The 18,394-nt window shown below is 39.4% G+C and overlaps 1 protein-coding gene across 3 annotated transcripts in view; it reads right to left on the minus strand.

Moving 5' to 3' along the window:
- RAB27B (RAB27B, member RAS oncogene family) overlaps nucleotides 1-18,394 on the minus strand; it is a 128,504-nt gene that overhangs the window by 40,842 nt on the left and 69,268 nt on the right. Inside the window, exon 1 of one of the 3 annotated variants that reach the window (XM_066352281.1) lies at nucleotides 16,707-16,973. The exons of 1 other annotated variant lie outside the window; for it this stretch is intronic. The gene's annotated coding sequence lies outside the window, so the exon portion shown is untranslated. Of the gene's footprint in view, nucleotides 1-15,138; nucleotides 15,275-16,706; nucleotides 16,974-18,394 lie in introns of those variants that run through there. One more of the 3 variants, XM_066352283.1, reaches the window with a different exon arrangement.

The following is an 18,394-nucleotide window of genomic DNA, read 5'->3' on the forward strand; positions in this document are numbered from 1 at the left end:
TGGTAGTTTCGTTTTATAGAGATACTGCAAACACTGAATCAGGGAATACTGTGCTCCCAATGAAAATACAGGGTGAAGTTCCTATGAGCCTCTGATCACACAATATGTTCATCAACTGGTCAATACAAACATTGTTTCATTTGTATTCTGTTCAAAGACACATATTATGTTGTTGATTCATAAACATTGAGTGCACGGCCAACAGCACTGTAACTTACTTGAAGCTTAAGGAACACATACATATGTTCTCCACAAGGCACACTGCAGCCTTACTGTACTTACAAACATCGAACAGCACTTCAGCGCTATGCTGGGGGCCATTTTAAACAGAAAAAACTTCCATGTAAAAGCACAAAAATGCAAGAAATGTGACACTAAATCAATCCTATAAAGAACACTTGTTTACCATATGAGCTGAAGGTAAGGTGTCAACTTGTTTGACCTCAGCTGGCAATGGGCAGGTCAGAGACTCAGAACTCCCCCACTTCATGCACGTCTGTGAATGACTGCAAAGGCATCAGGAGGTTGACTTGGGGGTTACAGATGAATTTTACCAGTAGGCAAACTCACAAACCATGAGGATTGATTATACACTTTCCCAAAATTACCGTAATATTTTGGTCAATTAGCACATTAGCAACAATGAGAATATCAGATGATGCAGTAGAAAAAAGGGCCTCAGGGACTGGAACCAGGGACAGGGACACCTTGATAACCTGTGGAACTCAGGTTCCCAGGGGAAGGTGAGGAGGCACAGATGAGCCTAAAAAGGAGAGAGCATTCACCAATTTTATAATTCTACTTTTTCTTATTGCAGTAACCCTTTTATTATTTCCATTATTGCTTAACAAGGGTAATTGTGGGGGACCTTTTTTCTTCCTCAATAGATTCCTACCCTAAACTTAGAAAAATATCTCAGTCTGTCTGACCAAGTATTATAATGCTAATATCTCTGAGGGAAAAGTAGCCTAATCCATAATGAGTTAATTTTGGCCAAATTGTTAGTGAAAGTTGTAACACCAGGTTCTGAGGGGGAGACTCCTCTTTCTAGTGTTGATGATGAAAAACATTAAACCTGGAACAGCCACACCCCTCTCTCCCACACCATCATATTCACAGTAAAACCAACATAAAAACACACACTTGGCAAAAAATGATAGAAAGCAGATTGGGAAGGATGCACTAGAATTTTGTAGCACTAGAATTAAAGCAAACCTATCCATTCAATTAGGATATAGCACATAGTAGGTCCCCCAGTAGTCAACTATGTAAGAAAGAGCTCTAAATTAAAACTAATTAGCTCATAAAGTGAAGATTCAGTCTGGTTTTCTGTCTGTACTTGGCTTATCACTGACATTCATTAACCCACTTGAATCTTGTATTCAGTGAAAATCATGGGGATCATTAAGACCACAGAGCTCTGTAGATATTTTAACTCACAGCTATCTGTCATGGTTGATGGCTAATTCAATGTCTTTTCTACAAAGTTATTACCTGTAGAGGATATTGATATATAGATAAACCATAATTGTACACTCATAAACATTATGTACCATTATGAAACCATAAGTGTACATTCATGAACTTGGCCTGGTTCTTGAAGTCACACCCTTGTTATTTCAGACTCCACCCTAATTACTATAGTTCTCCTCGTTCCTTCACCGAAGCCATCTCAGGGTTATCACATGGCTCCTCTTCTAGTTCTGTGGCCCTTTCACTTCCTTTTCCTCTTTTAGACTCTGGTCTAAATCTATTTGGATGAACAACTGGTATAGAGATTACAGCATATGAGGAATATTCATGGTTTTGAAATTTATTTTAATTTTGATTATCTGAAAGGAAATAAAAATATATAGCTCCAGTTTGGCCAAAGTTTATAAAATTTGAAGAAATATATCAAAGAAGACTTTATCCTTTACATTCTATATTTCAGAAGGACAGAAATAATCTTCCTACTACTATTCGATATTTTGAAGTGCTAGAATCAAGTAGATTGAGTTGAAGGTTAGAATGTATCTGATTTCTAAATAAACCAGTTTGCTCTGCTTTATTTTATAATAGTTTGACACTGGTCCCCTGGCTGCAGCAGGTACAATCCAGTGTGGCTTAAATGTTCCTGATACTGTTTGGTCAGGAGTGCAGTGCTATTCAGTATGTTTACTATCACCTCTGGTTCTCGGGGAATCAGGAGAGGAAACAGCAAGAATGAGTGCAAATATGTCCCTGACCTATTTTTTAAAACTAGTTCAAGTGCAAGTTCTCTGTACGGAGAGTCGGTAGCATCTTCTTGACACAGGGTAGTTTATCACTGCCAAAACAACAGAATGAATTTTATTGAAAATGTAAGAGTACAGGTATGCTATTACCACAAAGCTTTAATAAATACAAAATCATACAGGGTGCCAACTTAAGTGCCTTCCTAAACCTCAATTATCAGAAAAATTTTACCAAAGCCTTCAATCTGGTTATGTTATTTGCTGACACAATACCCAGTGAGAATAGTACAAGTAAATTTGAAGGAAAGTGATTTACCTTCATAGAAGTTTAATTTCTTCTCATTAAAAAATAATACAAATGCGTGAATTCAAGATACAACAAATATTTTTGTCTGAAATTAGCAAATCTAAGGGGAAATTGTTAGCTGCAATAGACCCACCAAACTAAGAATATTTTTAAATAGGCATTTTCCCCTTAAAAGTAAAGACAGATAAAACCTAAGGACAATGAGTGTCTTAAAAGATACTGGCAGATAATATTTTGAATTCTTTGACCAATAAGAAATAATAATTCTACTTATACTATTAATATGTTCCCAATGATCATTTTCTTTGTCTTTCTTGATATTATCCCCTCAGCTTTGATGGATTTCTGAATGTCCTGACAAACAGTGTTATACTTAAAAATTAGTTAAAACTATATATCCACATTTTCTTTCACACATAAGCTTTACAGAAATCTTTTTTTCTGAAAAATAGTTCAAAAATCTTGGGTCCTTGAAAAGAGACTGGACATGATTTCAGTTCACTTCATTAAGAATTCTATAAATTCTGCAAAGAAAACCCACAGAAATATTTCATTAAAAGTCGGAAGTCATGGTAGAATGCACAAGAAAATGCTCACATCTCCCTTCTTACAAACAACGTTGTCAGCCACGTCTATGTTAGTCTTCTAAAATTTCACTGACTTGAAATGAAGTATTGTTTGGAAATAAGCCAAGTACAGATAGAAAATCAGGGCTAAATTTTCCCGTGATGAGCTAGTTACTTCTACTCCAGGGCTGGCTATATCCTACATAGCAGTCTTCTGCCATTAGACATTTCACCCACCTTGTTACTTGGCAACACATCCAAATATGCTTAAGTGGTGAATGCTGGACTCCACTGTGCTCACTACAATCAATAAAGTATGATTTTGCCTCTAAGGAAAGCCAAACTGTTGTCTTTCTGTGATTCCTGTGAATTGTCTAAATCCTCAATTTGGAACCATTTTATTTTATGCAATACGTAGTCTGCGTATTGCATAGAATTCTAGGCTGGCAGGCTAGAATTTTCTAGGCTGGCAGGCTGGAAATCCGACTGAAGTATACTGGTGTCTATTTCTAAAGGCAAAAACTCAAGAGGGCAGTAATGGTGTTAAGAATGAAGCTAAATGACTAGAATGCAAATAACCAAGTGATCTTTAAAAATCACATATCTATGAGGTTGTCCATTTAGTTTGCAACTGTGGGCCTGAACCTGTTTAGAGAAACTCCAGTTGTTTAGAAGCCCACCTCGGACACTAGCAGTTGGCTGAGGTTAGCTAAGAAAAATGTCGCCACTGCTGGGGGAAAAATGCCTGGGTAGTTTGGTCAGTTACTGTTGCTTTAGTCTGTGGACTAACCACAGTGTCCGCCAGCTTATCCACTGAGTCTATTTACATATACTTGTGATGTTCACCCATAAGACAAGAAACCAAAGAGTTAAACTAGTAAGGCTACACGGTCAAGTGTTGTGGACAGTATTGGCGATGAACTCTCAAACTCGATGGAAGGGCCGATTCCCTTTCTGAGGCTAGCCTTTAGAGACTCTAGCAGGGGTCCCCAAACTTTTTACACAGGGGCCAGTTCACTGTCCCTCAGACCATTGGAGGGCCGCTACATACAGTGCTCCTCTCACTGACCACCAATGAAAGAGGTGCCCCTTCCCAAAGTGCGGCAGGGGCTGGATAAATGGCCTCAGGGGGCTGCATGCGACCTGCGGGCCATAGTTTGGGGACGCCTGCTAGGCTACAGAAAGGTCTCCTTTTCTACAAAGGAATGTGACCATATTTTCAGAACTAGAATTTGAATCCTTATCCCAGCAGAGAAATGGAAGATTTTAAATGGTGGTTGCTCTAGAAATTGCAGGCCATAGCTAACATCCACCTGGGCAACATTAGCTTTAACTGATAAAGTGCTTTTTGCTCCCAAATTGTTCCTCTAGAAATCTATTCTTAAGCCTGGAATGTTTAATATTAGACATGCTTTTGGATCTTTGTTACATGTTATAAAGCAAAATGATTACTGGGAAGAGTAATTCTTTAGCTGTTTTCAGTCATAGATATTTTTGCAGAAATTAATTCATCAGAAAGACTAGTCAATAAGTCATTAATTTTCCAGACTGGGAGCAACAAATTGGTACCAAGCACAGCAGAAAAATATCAAGAGAGAAAAGTGGGCTCGGAGATAAATTTTTGAGAGAAATCAATTTTACACATGACTTTACTAAAAAAAGAAAGTTCTTTGCTCAACCGTCAATAAATAAAAAAAAATTGTCAAAGATAAAGAAGACTCAAGGAGACAATCTTACCTCCATGATAAAATAGATATGTAATAAAATCATTTGCCCAGATGGGAGTTTAGGGGCCCCAGGGAATGTCTGGCCTTAGAAGAAGCTCGTTATTTCTAATTACATAAGAGAAGCTGAGGATGTATCGTTTGCCTAAAAAGTCTGCAAAAGAGCATCTTTCGTTTCTTCCTTAATAAAGCTTCATGACAAAAGCAACTACCTTAAGAACTATATGGATTCAGCCTGGCCTATGGTGGCGCAGAGGATAACGCATCGACCTGGAGTGCTGAGGTCTCCCGTTGGAAACCCCGGGCTTGCCTGGTCAAGGCACATATGAGAAGCAACTACTACAAATTGATGCTTCCTGCTCCTTCCTATCTCTCTCTCTCTCTCTCTCCCCCTCTCTAAAAAAAATAAATAAATTGATAAATAAAATCTTAAAAAAATGAACTATATAGATTTAGTTATAAACACCATTGCTAGGGTATCAATTTAGTCCTGGAACCCGAACCCTGGGATGGATATCATAAAAATATTCCCTCTTCTCTTTAATTCTATTATCAGTTTATTTTATATGCAGTTAAACAGGGTAATTTTAAGTAATGAGAATTAAGTGATATTTGCTGCTTAAAAAAAAAGAGACATTATCCAAGATCCACTCTACTCCTTAGACTTGTCTTTATTAGTGTTGGATCAGAAACATGCTCTTAGTATCTGGGGGTACTAGATAATACAGCAGGTCAAAAGGAAGGACTCAAGTAGATTAATAAAACTTTTACTTCTGCCTTTATATACCTTTATCCTTAGAAGGATTTGTGTTTTGGAGAAGACTTCATTTTCACCTAAATCATGTAGTTTACTTTTGCCTTTATTTTTATTTTTTGTTTGTTTGTTTTTTTCATTTTTCTGAAGCTGGAAACAGGGAGAGACAGTCAGACAGACTCCCGCATGCGCCCGACCGGGATCCACCCGGCACGCCCACCAGGGGCGACGCTCTGCCCACCAGGGGGCGATGCTCTGCCCATCCTGGGCATCGCCATGTTGCGACCAGAGCCACTCTAGCGCCTGAGGCAGAAGCCACAGAGCCATGCCCAGCGCCCGGGCCATCTTTGCTCCAATGGAGCCTTGGCTGCAGGAGGGGAAGAGAGAGACAGAGAGGAAAGCGCGGCGGAGGGGTGGAGAAGCAAATGGGTGCTTCTCCTGTGTGCCCTGGCCGGGAATCGAACCCGGGTCCTCCGCACGCTAGGCCGACGCTCTACCGCTGAGCCAACCGGCCAGGGCTACTTTTGCCTTTAAATTGCTCCTTGGGCTCATTTTGTAATTGTGTTAAAAGAAACTAAACACATAAAGACTATGGCTAGAATGGGAGAAATGTTTGTTTTACTTTTAGGCTTCTTTCATCTTTTTCATACACTGGCATATACACTGTCTGAATGTTCTGAAATCTTAACAAGTTATATGTAAAAAATTATTTCAAAGAGAAAGCAGTTGTAAGAAAAAGCAGAATTTGTGAAACTTGTCTCATTAAAAGGAAAATGATCAAACTTCCAGTTTGCTTACACAATGGCCTAGACTTGAAAATTAGAGCATACATTCTTTTGGTGAAAGTTATGTCATTTATTTATCTATCTTTGAGAAAGAGAGAAAGTGTGAAAGGGGAGGAGGAGAGACAAATGAGAAGTATCAACTCAGTTGCTTCACTTTAGTTGTGCATGGTGATAGTATTTCTTTTTATTTAGACAATTAATTTTAATGGGGTGACATTGATCAGTTAGAGCACACAGATTCAGAGAAAACATCTCCAGATCATTTTGACATTTGATTATGTTGTATACCCATCACCCAAAGTCAGATTGTCCTCCACCACCTTTTATTTGGTGATAGTATTTTAAAGTTGAAAGAATGGCACCTGTTGTCAGTCGCTAATGCAAATTTTCACCCTTGACAAACATGTCAAATGGCCATAACTTACAGTGATCCACAGATGTTCATGATAAGTTACAGGAGGACTTAACTTCTCAAAAAAATAAGGGGAGCCTGACCAGGCAGTGGCGCAGTGGATAGAGTGTCAGACTAGGATGCGGAGAACCCAGATTCGAAACCCCGAGGTCACCAGCTTGAGTGCGGGCTCATCTGGTTTGAGCAAGGCTCACCAGCTTGAGTCCAAGGTTGCTGGCTTGAGCAAGGGGTTGGTTACTTGTCTGCTGTAGCAACCAGGTCAAGGCAAATATTAGAGAGTGATCAATGAACAACTAAGGAGCTGCAACAAAGAATTGATGCTTCTCATCTCTCTCCATTTCTGTCTGTCCCTCTGTCCTCTCTCTGTCTCTGTCTCTGTCACACACACACACACAAAACAAAATTAGTGGATATTTTATCACTTCATATTCATTTTGAAATATCTCCTAATCTTTGTGAGCAGTACATTTATGTCTGAGATAATGGCATTTGTGCTTTTTCTTTGTATTTTTATTATATTCCCAAAAAAGTCCAAATAGTCTGCAAAATAAGAGATTTGTGTTCAGAATATTAACTTACCTATCCTCAAACCTCAAACAAGATAAAACACTCTGATATTTTCCAAAAGAATAGGAAATATTAAAGAATTTACAGAGGGAGATAATCTTAAAGATTCACAAAGAATAGCTTAGTGAATAACATAAGTAACCAAATGCTTGAGGGGAAAAGTACAAAAGGATTTAAGTCAACATGGTTCTAATTAGAAATCCTGACTGGGATATTTCTAGACATGGATTATGTGTCTAACTCATAGATGAGTCATTAAATGTTTTTAAGGATTTTGCTTCTCCATCTGTAATAGAACACAAATAACTGGGGTATTGGCATATTATAAGAAGCTTTTATGAAAAACACATTTGTTCAGAACTAGACATCTGAAATGGTGCATATATAACAAAGAATGCTTTACACACCTGGAATCAATACAAAAGAAACAGAGAAAACACCTGAGTTAGACAAGTGGGCATGCAGAATGTTCATACTGATTACTTAATAATCAGAAATACTTGAGTCAGAGAGTGAGAGGCAATAGATGGTTGTATAAAAACTGTCCTGAGCCCTGGTGTATTGGCTCAGTGGTAGAGCATCAGCCCAGCATGTGGATATCCCAGGTTTGATTCCCAGTCAGGGCACACAGGAGAGGCAAACATCTGCTTCTCCACCCCTCCCTGTTCCACTTCCCCTTCTCTTTTTCTCTCTCTCTTCCTCTCTTCCAGTCATGGCTCCATTGGTTTGAGCACATCCACCCTGGGTGTTGAGGATGGCTCCATGGAGCTCCATGTCAGGTGCTTAAAATAGCAGAGTCGCGAGCATGTCCCCAGATGAGAAGAGAATCATCCCCAGACAAGGGTTGCCGGGTGGATCCCGGTTGGGGCTCGTGCGGGAGTCTGTCTCTCTGTCTCCTCTCCTCTCACTTGGAAGAGAAGAAGAAGAAATGTCTGTCCCCTGACCTGTGGTGGCGCAGTGGATAAAGCATCGACCCGGAACGCTGAGGTTGCGGTTGGAAACCCTGGGCCTGCCCGGTCAAGGCACATATGAGAAGCAACTACTACGGGTTGATGCTCCCCCCAACCCTGCCTTTCTCTTTCTATCCTCTCTTTAAAATTAATAAATAAAATCTTGAAAAAAAAAGTCTGTCAATGCAATAAAATGTTTCAAACAGTGAACAGAAAGGCGTATTATCATGAGGATGGAGATAGGGTAGGAAGAAGAGAGAAGAGAGAAAAACTTTCCCTAAGCTTAGTCACTTGGCTATACATACAAGTTGTTCATTTGACATTTTACATATTATAGGAAATTGCAAAAATAATCGCTACAAAAGAGTTATTCTTCAATACTTCTAGAGAACATTGCAATACATTTGTTATGCTTTGGTAAGTAGATCTTGAGGTTAAAAGTGTCATAAATTTAGACAGAGTAGAGCCAGCACAGAGCTACTGAGTAAAATAAAAATGGGAGTTAGTCTGTTCTGAAATGAATATGGACTGGGTGTCAGTTATTAAGCCATGATATTAATGAGCCCAAATCAATAGTTTCAGTCACTTCAGAACCTGTTAGGTTTTTCAGTCTCCGGTATTAGAACACATTCCTAGGCAAGACAGGACTTTTTGTTCTTTGCTGTGCAGCTGGGACAGAATATAGTGAACAGAATAATAGGGAAAGAAAATGTTACTTAAAATGATTGCCCCGCAAAAAGAGATAAATGATGTCATAGTCATAAAAGAAGAGTTGCAGATATATTTAATATATCCAATGTAACAATAATAATGATAAATATAAATAATTAGATATAACCTTACATTTCCCCTAAGTCCTTCCAGAATTTAAATGTCCTTATTAGCTAAAGCAGATCAGTGCTTACAGAAAAGGAAGAAAATTATGAGTCCTGTCTTATTGGAGACTCCTTCCAGGGTCTGCCTGAGAGATGGCATTAGTTCTCGTGAATTTTAGTGATTACCTGCATCCCAGTATTCCCCCACCACTATTACAAGCCAGAACTCTCTTAAGAAGTTTAGATGCTGGCAGCCATTTTCCTGCACAAATGCAATTAAATGACCACAGGCGCCCCAAATGCAACATGTCTTCCCCGCCCCGGTGTGCTTCATCTCTTTAATACCACATTTTAACTTGGGGGACCACTATTTGTCCATTTACTGGCTCCTTAAACCAGCAATTGAGACTTTGGAAACATTTCTCCTTTCTCCTAATATCTGGTCAATGCCACTCACTAGTTCCTCTAATCTGACTTTTTTTTCCTCTAACCTTATAATCACTGACTTAACTTCAGACCTTTTTAATTTTCCACTCCTAACTGCTCTCTCTACAATTTTGACCCTTTTAAATTTTCTTCCTCTTTATTACCACAAGACAGCATTCAAACCACTAATTTTACCAGCTTACACTAAAATTATCTGCTCATGTATCTTTCTCTACCGTACCAGATTTTAAGTCCTTTGAGATCAGGAACTACATCTTATTCATCTTTACAACCAAAGTACCAAATATGATGCTGATACATAAAAGGCACTTAAAATTTTTTTAAATAAAAAATTCTGATACATAAAAATTATACCAGAGACCAAATTGCTATTATCAATTTTAACACGGTGAGCAGATCTCCTATTGTGATAAATAACACTGTCAACTTGACTATATCTACTTCAACATTTTCTCTAAATGTTATGCTATCCAGGTAGAATTTCTGGCTCTCCAAAAGATCTCAATAATTCTTGGATTTCTTATTTTTATCTTTTGGGTCTGGTGACCACACACAATAACATGATTATGGTAGAAAAGACAAGTTAGAAAGCAGTTTAAGCTATTTCATTAATGCTGCTCTTCCAAGTTCTACACACTTTCAGAAAACATACTTCCTCAAAAGTGAAACAAAATATGTTACTCCTGGCTATAAAATATTAATGATACAAACAGCCCATCTTTCTTTAAATATATAGTTAACATTTATGACTCTAAATAATTACTTTTCTCTTTGGAATTAGTTGGGTGCCTATTCCTGTAGGTGTGTAAATATTTACTATATTGATTTTAAGAGTCAACATTACTACTCTAATTACACCATACCTCAAGGCTCTATTTCACTAAAATCACTCTTATTCAACACCTTCCATAAACCAACGGATGGAAAGCTAGTTTCTGGTTCCTATCATAAGTTTACTTTACAAGTCAAATTATATTTTAAGAGAGTGAAAACCATGAAAACCCCACTTGATTAGGAAAACTGTTGGGAACTGGGGAGAAGAAGATTGCAATTCAAAGGAAATTCATCTTCACAGCAACTGAGTTATTATCCTATCGCTGTTTTACAGAGAAACCCGCAACACAGAAGAACCCAAAGGCATCCTCGCAGCCCGTGCTGGAAACACATACACGCCAGGCTTTCACCAAGCATGCTGGGGACACTGACCCTCGGGTTGGCGTTAACTTTTGCAGTTAAACAGGAAAATAAAAGAAGAGCAAGGGTTCTTACTCTCCATTTTCATCGGGACCTCACCTTGACCCAGGGGTACTCTGTAATCTCAAACAGAATGAATTCTCACCAAGTATGTAAACTCCCGGGCTGGGCAGGGTGCAGCTCAGTTAAGGAGGTATCCAGGAGCAATACCGATAAAATATGCATTCTTGATTTTTTTTCTGGTAGGTAGGTGAAAAATTAAAATCTAACAAGGGAGATTGTATAGGTCAGTTTCAAAATAATTAGCACCTGATGATGGTCTTGGGTGGTCGTCAGAGGAGAAAAGCCAACCCCAGGCCGCTCATTTCACCTGATCACTCTAACACTATGCAGTCTTCATCAACTAGCACGTTTCCAACTGCAGATTAGAGAATAGGTCTTTCTCATCTTACGTTCTATTTATTTATACCTGTTTCATTGTGTCTTTACCCTCAGTTACAGATACAAGAATATTTTCATCAAAGCAATTTTTCTTTCTAAGATATGTTTTGCACTGTTGTTTTCTGTATTGTTGCAAGGAGAAGCTTTTGCCTCCAAACCCTGAGAGGCAGCATTTGATAAAAAGTATTGCCAATCATAGAAAGATTAAATTGGGGCAGGACAGGAATAGAGACTGGGGAGAACAGGTTCTATATGGCTAGTAGTGGTAACTATCTTTATTTTACTCAAGGAATTGAGAATTAGCAAATGGGTTACATTGCACCTGCATTTGACAGAGTTTCAGAGAAAAGTTGAGAAAATCAGAGGCCCACGTCAGTCCAAGGAGGCACCTGAGTCAAGATTCAGAAGTCTTGATATTGGGAAAGGTTTCTACTTTCTGGGGTTATTTTTTAAGCACTAAGAGATGCCTAGTTTTTCTTCCTTCTTTGAAAGTCTAATTTTGTTCTATATTTTAAATATTTTGACATGTCCAAAAACATTTATCAATAGTACATGTTTGTGAAAAGAGAATATTTTGAATACCAGACCACAAGAAATGAGTAATTTTTTTAAACAAACTTCTCAGGCTGTGAGGGCCTTGCCTGAGTTAGATTAAACAAAGCAATTTTGCTTTTTCTAATTATTTTTGTTATCGTGTATCCCTCAGGTCAGATTTACCAAATAGTGTCATTTTCTGAGCAAGTTAAAGAGCAAAGCAACAAGAAAACATATTGAGTTGATCCCAAGACCACTATAATTTTAAAAAATTGGACCCTGTCCAGGTAGCTCAGTTGGCTAGAGCATCGTCCCTATGTGCCAAGGTTGCGAGTTCGATCCTTGGTCAGGGCACATATGAAAATGAACCAATGAATGCATGAATAAGTGGAACAAATTAATGTCTTTTTCTCTCTCCTCTCTAAAATCAATAAATTTTAAAAATAAATAAATTTGTATGTTACAGAAAGACTAAAATAAAACCTTGTGCTCTTTCCTTAAGCCGTTTTAAATGAAAATTTTCCTCTTTTATAGAGACTATGTATTTGCCTTTTTCTTTTTTCTTTCTGTATGTACATATATGTGTGTGTATATATATCCAATATCCATAGATATCCATCTATATATCTATCTATCTACCTCTCTAAATGGGTGAATAGGGACATAAATGAAAGGAAGAGAGAAAAGATACAAAGGAAAAAAGAAACTAAACACAAAGCAAGAATTGCAGGTTACCCAGATCTACAGCTGGACAGTAGGAATATTAAAATAATCAATTTTTTTACACCCAGGAGAAAATCAAGCCTGATGGAGACTAAAGACCATACTCATAGCTATATTACTAGCACTGACAGTGTTTTTATTAACGATAGTTTTCTTAATGTTTGATGTAACTCTCACTAATTTGTGACATCTAATCTGTATTCTCTGAAATTGTCCCCAAAATTATGTGGGCAAGTCTTGATATCCTTGATTGTAGTTTTACTTACTAAAAAGACAAGTTTCCTCCTGCATTTCTCGATATTGACGTTCGGTTTATATGGAAGCTACAACTTAATTTACTTTGATTTGTTATGTTATTTTTTACAACTGTGAAAAGGCTGTGATCTAGAGTTGTATTCTTGTATTTGTAGGATCACAGTTTTGGAAGAGAGCTTGCAGGTTGTTTGCTAAAATTTTCCAGTACAAGCTGTCGCTACAACAGCTAAGTCTTGGAGTGCTGCACTTGTTGCTGCTCAGTTGTGGTCTTATCCAGTCCCTGGGATGACTTCTTAAGTGGTTTCTCCTCCCCCAACCTCCGCCCCACTCTGCAGCCTGCCTTTCACTTTCTAAACTCTTCCTCCAGTGCACTGCATGCACCCAGCTCTTTCCCAGGCCAGGAACTTGGCTGCTGCTCTTGCTCTGGCTGCTGTTATCTCCGAACTGGCCACCAGACTAACGCCTAGGTATCGTCCAGGTCTCCACTAAAACACTATTCCCCTAGACAGGTCCGCACCATTATTCTTTATCATTTAAAGAAGTTGCTTACAGTCACAATGACTTCTCATCTTTCTTTCATTCTAATTTTCTTTTAGTGCTGTCCTGTTTTTCCTGTTTTTGAACACTATTTCTTTTAATCGGAAAAAAGAAGGAAGCAATAGGCACTGATTAGTAACACTTGCTCTCACATCTACTCACTTCCTTATTCATCACTTTGCTCTAACAACACTAGAAGAACATTGGCTCTCCTTAGCATTTTTTCCAAGTTTCAACCCACTCTGGGCTTTATTCTTCCTCACACTAACACCTTCCTAAGTGTTTCTAATTATGTATTTCTTTGTTAACCTGTTCTACAAGCCATTCTTAAAAACTGATTTTATTAAAGTCTACGTAATATTATGAATTTCTCTAATGGTATCTCTCTTGAGATACTGTGAAATGCTACTTCAAAATTTGTTTTTAAAGTTAGTTATCTAAACTTATTTTTAAGTACTCCATCTCCTACCAAAGCTGCCAAGGAATCCAAATCGCCACCTGCAGTCACCACTTCCTCATCTTCATCTCACCATCCTAGCAGCAGCTGACCCAATTGTCCTTCCCCTTCTCCCATTTTAAAAACATTTCCTGGCTTGGGTTCCATGACAACACCTTCTTCTGGTTTATTTCCCACTGTGCTGGCTTTTTACAGGCTCCTTCTATGTAGGATTCCTCAATGTTAAACATGTCACAGCTTGCCCCTAGGGCTCTAGTTTTTGTTTTGTTTTTTTTCCTCTCTATCTCTCTAGGTGACACCCTCAAGACCATGGCTTCAAAGAGCATCCATGGGCACTCTATTCGCCTATGACTTCTTCTATGCACTCCAGATTCTCATATCCAAAAGCCCAATTTGGCATTTCCACTTGGATACCTAAAAATACCTCAAAGGGCTAGAAGTGAACTTTTCATTTTCCTTTCAAACCTGTTTTTCTGCTAGCTTTACCCATCTTAGGAAATGGCTTGGCCATTTACCCGGTATCTGTAGTAAAAACCTGGTGACCATTCTGGCTCTTTCTTTTTTCTGTCCCCACCCTTTATCCAGTTAGCCAGCAAGTCCTGTTAGCTCTGCCTTCAAATAGTTCCTCAATGTATCCATTTCTCTCTAGGAGCACTGTTTCCACCTGTTGTATGCCACTGCCACCTCTGGTCTACTGGAATAGCCTCCTGACTAGTCTCTCTTCTACTCTGGAACGAGGTCATGGTGATATTAAAAAAGATGGCCTTCCTGAGGCTCTCCCTGACCACTGAGTCACACAGAGGCTCCCTCCCCCTTTCAGGCCACGTTCATGATTAGACTTTAAATATTTTTAATAGCACTGCAACGTGCATAGTTGCTAATTTATTTATTGACTTAGGTGTCTAAGTGAAGATGTTTTTAGCTATGTGTTAAGCAGCCATTTAATCTGATTATTAGCACTCTGGACCAGTTTTCTTCATGTAAGGACAGCCTATGAGAAAAGGTTCATATTTAGGGAACATGAATAATGATTGCAAAGGTCATGAAGCAAAGTAAGTACTACTCTCAACTCCATTTATGGAGCTTGCAGTAGGGTTTTATTGCCCGCAGTGTTATTCCTACTTCTTACAACTAACTATGTAACAAACTTAAGCTCTATATATACACACCTAATAATGAGTGGAAAAAAAAAGTCATTCCCCTTTCTCTGCCATCTTCTGAAAGTGACATGTTGGTCACAAAAAACAACTTGTTGATCCTGTCTGTTTTCACTGCAATTGTTTTCCGGCATCTACACATTACAATGACTTGCTCAAGAGCTGAACCACTGGTTAACCTGCCTTGATGAATCAACTAAAGAAACTGGATTAACTCTGAGCAGAGTTTTATGTAAATAATTGGTATACGTTTCATGCTCTGCTGATTTGAAAATAAAAAGAAATAAAAAAACTAACCTGAAATTTCTCAGAGTAAGGGTAGGAAAAGAGCAGATTTCTGTTCTGAACCACCTGGGGTTTTGGATGACTTCCACTTTTCCAGAAGAGTAGTTGAAGACACAAAAAGCAATTCATACACCAGCAGAGAATTTTAGCATGTAAGTCGGAGTGCCAAAGAGCTTAGATGGTCAGTTATCCTGAGGTTACTTCCCCTATCAGGTCAAATATTCGCGTTCCAGAAATGGTACGTGAGAGAGTGGCTTGCCTACAGATGACAGCTTCCTTTTATTCCTTCTTAGCAACTGTGAGAACAGGCTCATCCAGTTTCATCTGCAATGTTTTATTTTCCTTTCAAAAGCAATGATGGCAACATTTTATGGGAAGCCACAGCCAGTTCTTAAAGCAGAACAGCCTCGTTAATATCAAATTGTCAAGAATACCCGTTTTTGGTCATCTGTAAGAATCCTCTCCTGCCTTTGGAAAGACTGATCCCATCTGGACAGAGGAAACTATGAAAAATATTTAGGGGGAATGGCTCCTCCTGCATACTACAATTTGGACTTCACAGTAACTTGAAAATTCAATAAACTTAAGTATCTGAGACTGTAATGCTGAAGTCTATTCTGCTAACTTTAAATGTAGACCTATACAACCATGTATAATATATACATTATAATATTACTGAATATGCATGAATATAACTAAATATTAAAAACAGCACAGGCTTTCCTTTATAACAGAACTAAATCAAAACTCATAGCTATTATTATGTTAAATAATGATTTTGTTGCTAATACTACTGAAACTACATATTACCAATTTGGGCTTAATTAAACCATTTAAACACTGGAATTGTATACTCTTAATTTTAGATCTTGAAATTGAAAGCTAGTACACATGTTATAGGTGTGACTTTAAGCAAACATTTTGCCTAGGAAGGCGGACTCTAGCTTTAGCTAGCTAGTTACGTGTCGCCTGCTTCAATAGTTTTCTGATAATGTTGTATCAGGTGGAAAATTCTTGGAAGCTAATCTAATACAGTGCTACCACCTGAACGAACACACACACTTGCTCACACCCTGGTAGCTGCAACACTTGGATCAGAATTTGGAAAAACTGAGCAAAACATTGGAAGACAATTTACTTTTGATCTCTCTACGGCTGTTTCACCTGAGGAAGTGCAAAGACATGTCCTACCGCTTGCCTGGCTTGCCTCACAAGAATTACTTCTTGAATGAAACTCTAAACAGTCATCATGATGATCATGACCATCATTATTATTATTTGGTTGTTTAAGATACCAATGGAAAGAAATTGCCATTGCAGAGTTTTTTATCCTAACCAGCTGTTTGAGAAGCAAATACCACAACAAAGAGAGCCAGCCAGTTCCCCGATATCCCCGCGCGCACGTTAGGGCTGTAACCAGGATTTCTGGGGCAGTTGCGACCCAGGGCGCCCGCACTCGCCTCTCCGCTGGCCCGCCGCTCCTCATCCACGTCTCACTTCCTTCCACGGCCAGCGGCTGAGAATGCCCCGAGTGGGTGGGAACACATTCCAGCAATAACAACCCGGCTTCCCCAACTCACCAGCCTGCGAAGTTTCCCTTGCGCGAGGGCTGGGTGTCAGGTTTCAGCGCCTTCCTTCCCCGCCTTGAACTCTTGGGCTCCCGCACCAGCAGCGACACTGGATCGGCTCTACAGGGCGACCATCATGGGGACAGCTCCTTATCTTTCCAACCTGTGGCTCCGGCTCGGTACCCGGTCGCTGCCCGTGTGGACGGCGAGTGGCGGACCTTGAGCACCACCCCTGAGCCCGCACAGCCACCCGGATCTGGACGGTCCGCGCAAGGAGAAGGCGTGTCTCCCAGTCCGAACGCGGATGTGCGGAGCGCACCTCGGACCAATCTGGGGGTGACTCAAACGCGCTTGGTTTCTGGTTCAAGTCTCCTCCGAGGAGCTTCGCCCTGGCCGCAGCTCATTTTTATTCCTTTATTTCCTCGTGTGTTCTTTGATATCTTTTATTGAAAGAGCCCAGGGCGTTGTGAGAACTCCCAATGCATCGCGTTCCCTCTCCCCGCAGGGTTGTCTTATTAACTATGGAGAGGGAGGAATCGCTAGTGGCCAACAGAGAGAGAAAGGCCTCGGGGAATGGCAGGGCAGTTCGAAATTAGTGTTTTAGAAGTTAGGATCTGTAAATAGAAATACATTCATCAGTATGCACCACGCTAATCTTTGCCTACTAGTCACTTCGGAAATCAGTAGGTTAGTAAATAGAGCTTGTGTCTATGAGGTCAAACAAAATCAGGAGGACACAGACACACATTCACTGAACAAATGTTAAGGACCTACTGCATGGCACACCCTGCTCTAGACGCTTAGGATTCATCCATAGCGGAGATCCTGGCTGGCTCTCCTTAGGTCATGTTTCAGACAGACTGACATCCCTAGTTTACAGACTAATGAACGGTAAAGGAAGGGTTGTATAATACATGATGGCAGCTGGTGAAGAACATATAAAAGTTCTAAACCTGTTGCTTGCACTCACATTGGTCAACAATAAGGGGAATGCTTGAATTTTCATTGTCTGACCCAGTTCTGACAAGCTACCTGGAGACTCAGCTAGGAAGCACCCTCTGAAGAGCGGGGGGCGGGGGGGGGGGGTGCTTGAAGGAATACCCCCAAACCAAAGTGACACACAAACAATAGCAAAGTACTGGAAGACTATGGGGCCCACAAGACTATTTATCAGGAACATAGGGAAGAAGTTCTACTTTCTGTGCCTCAAAGTTCTAATCTTGAAAGTGGGGATAATAAAATGCCTTCAGAGGGTTGGGAGTAAATGAGTTCATATCAGTAAAGTGCATAGACCAGCGAGTGGCCCAGAAAATGCTATGTATGTGTTCGCTAAATTTATTATTTTGGTGGCATTTATCTACTTCATTCTCCCAAAGTAAGGTCCAATTCATAGAAATTATTCTGATCTACCAGGACAAAAGTATTGGAGGTTCAGGTTCTAAATTTTCAAAATATATCTGCTGGTAATTTATATTTGTGGTAAATCTATTTTGCATTCATTGGTGCTATCTAAGTATGCAACAAGTGTGTGTACACAGACCTGGAAAGAAATAAAAAGCTGAACATAACACACCTGAATTTATTCCACTGTAGATAGCACATTAACTTAAAATCCTTCTCTGTGCTATACAGTGATTATCTGTATACTCCACCTAGTTCATGTGTTCCCTCCCTCCCTCACATTAACCTGAACAGCTATT

Source organism: Saccopteryx leptura, chromosome 11 (assembly GCF_036850995.1).
Source record: "Saccopteryx leptura isolate mSacLep1 chromosome 11, mSacLep1_pri_phased_curated, whole genome shotgun sequence".
Classification (NCBI taxonomy): Eukaryota; Metazoa; Chordata; class Mammalia; order Chiroptera; family Emballonuridae; genus Saccopteryx; species Saccopteryx leptura.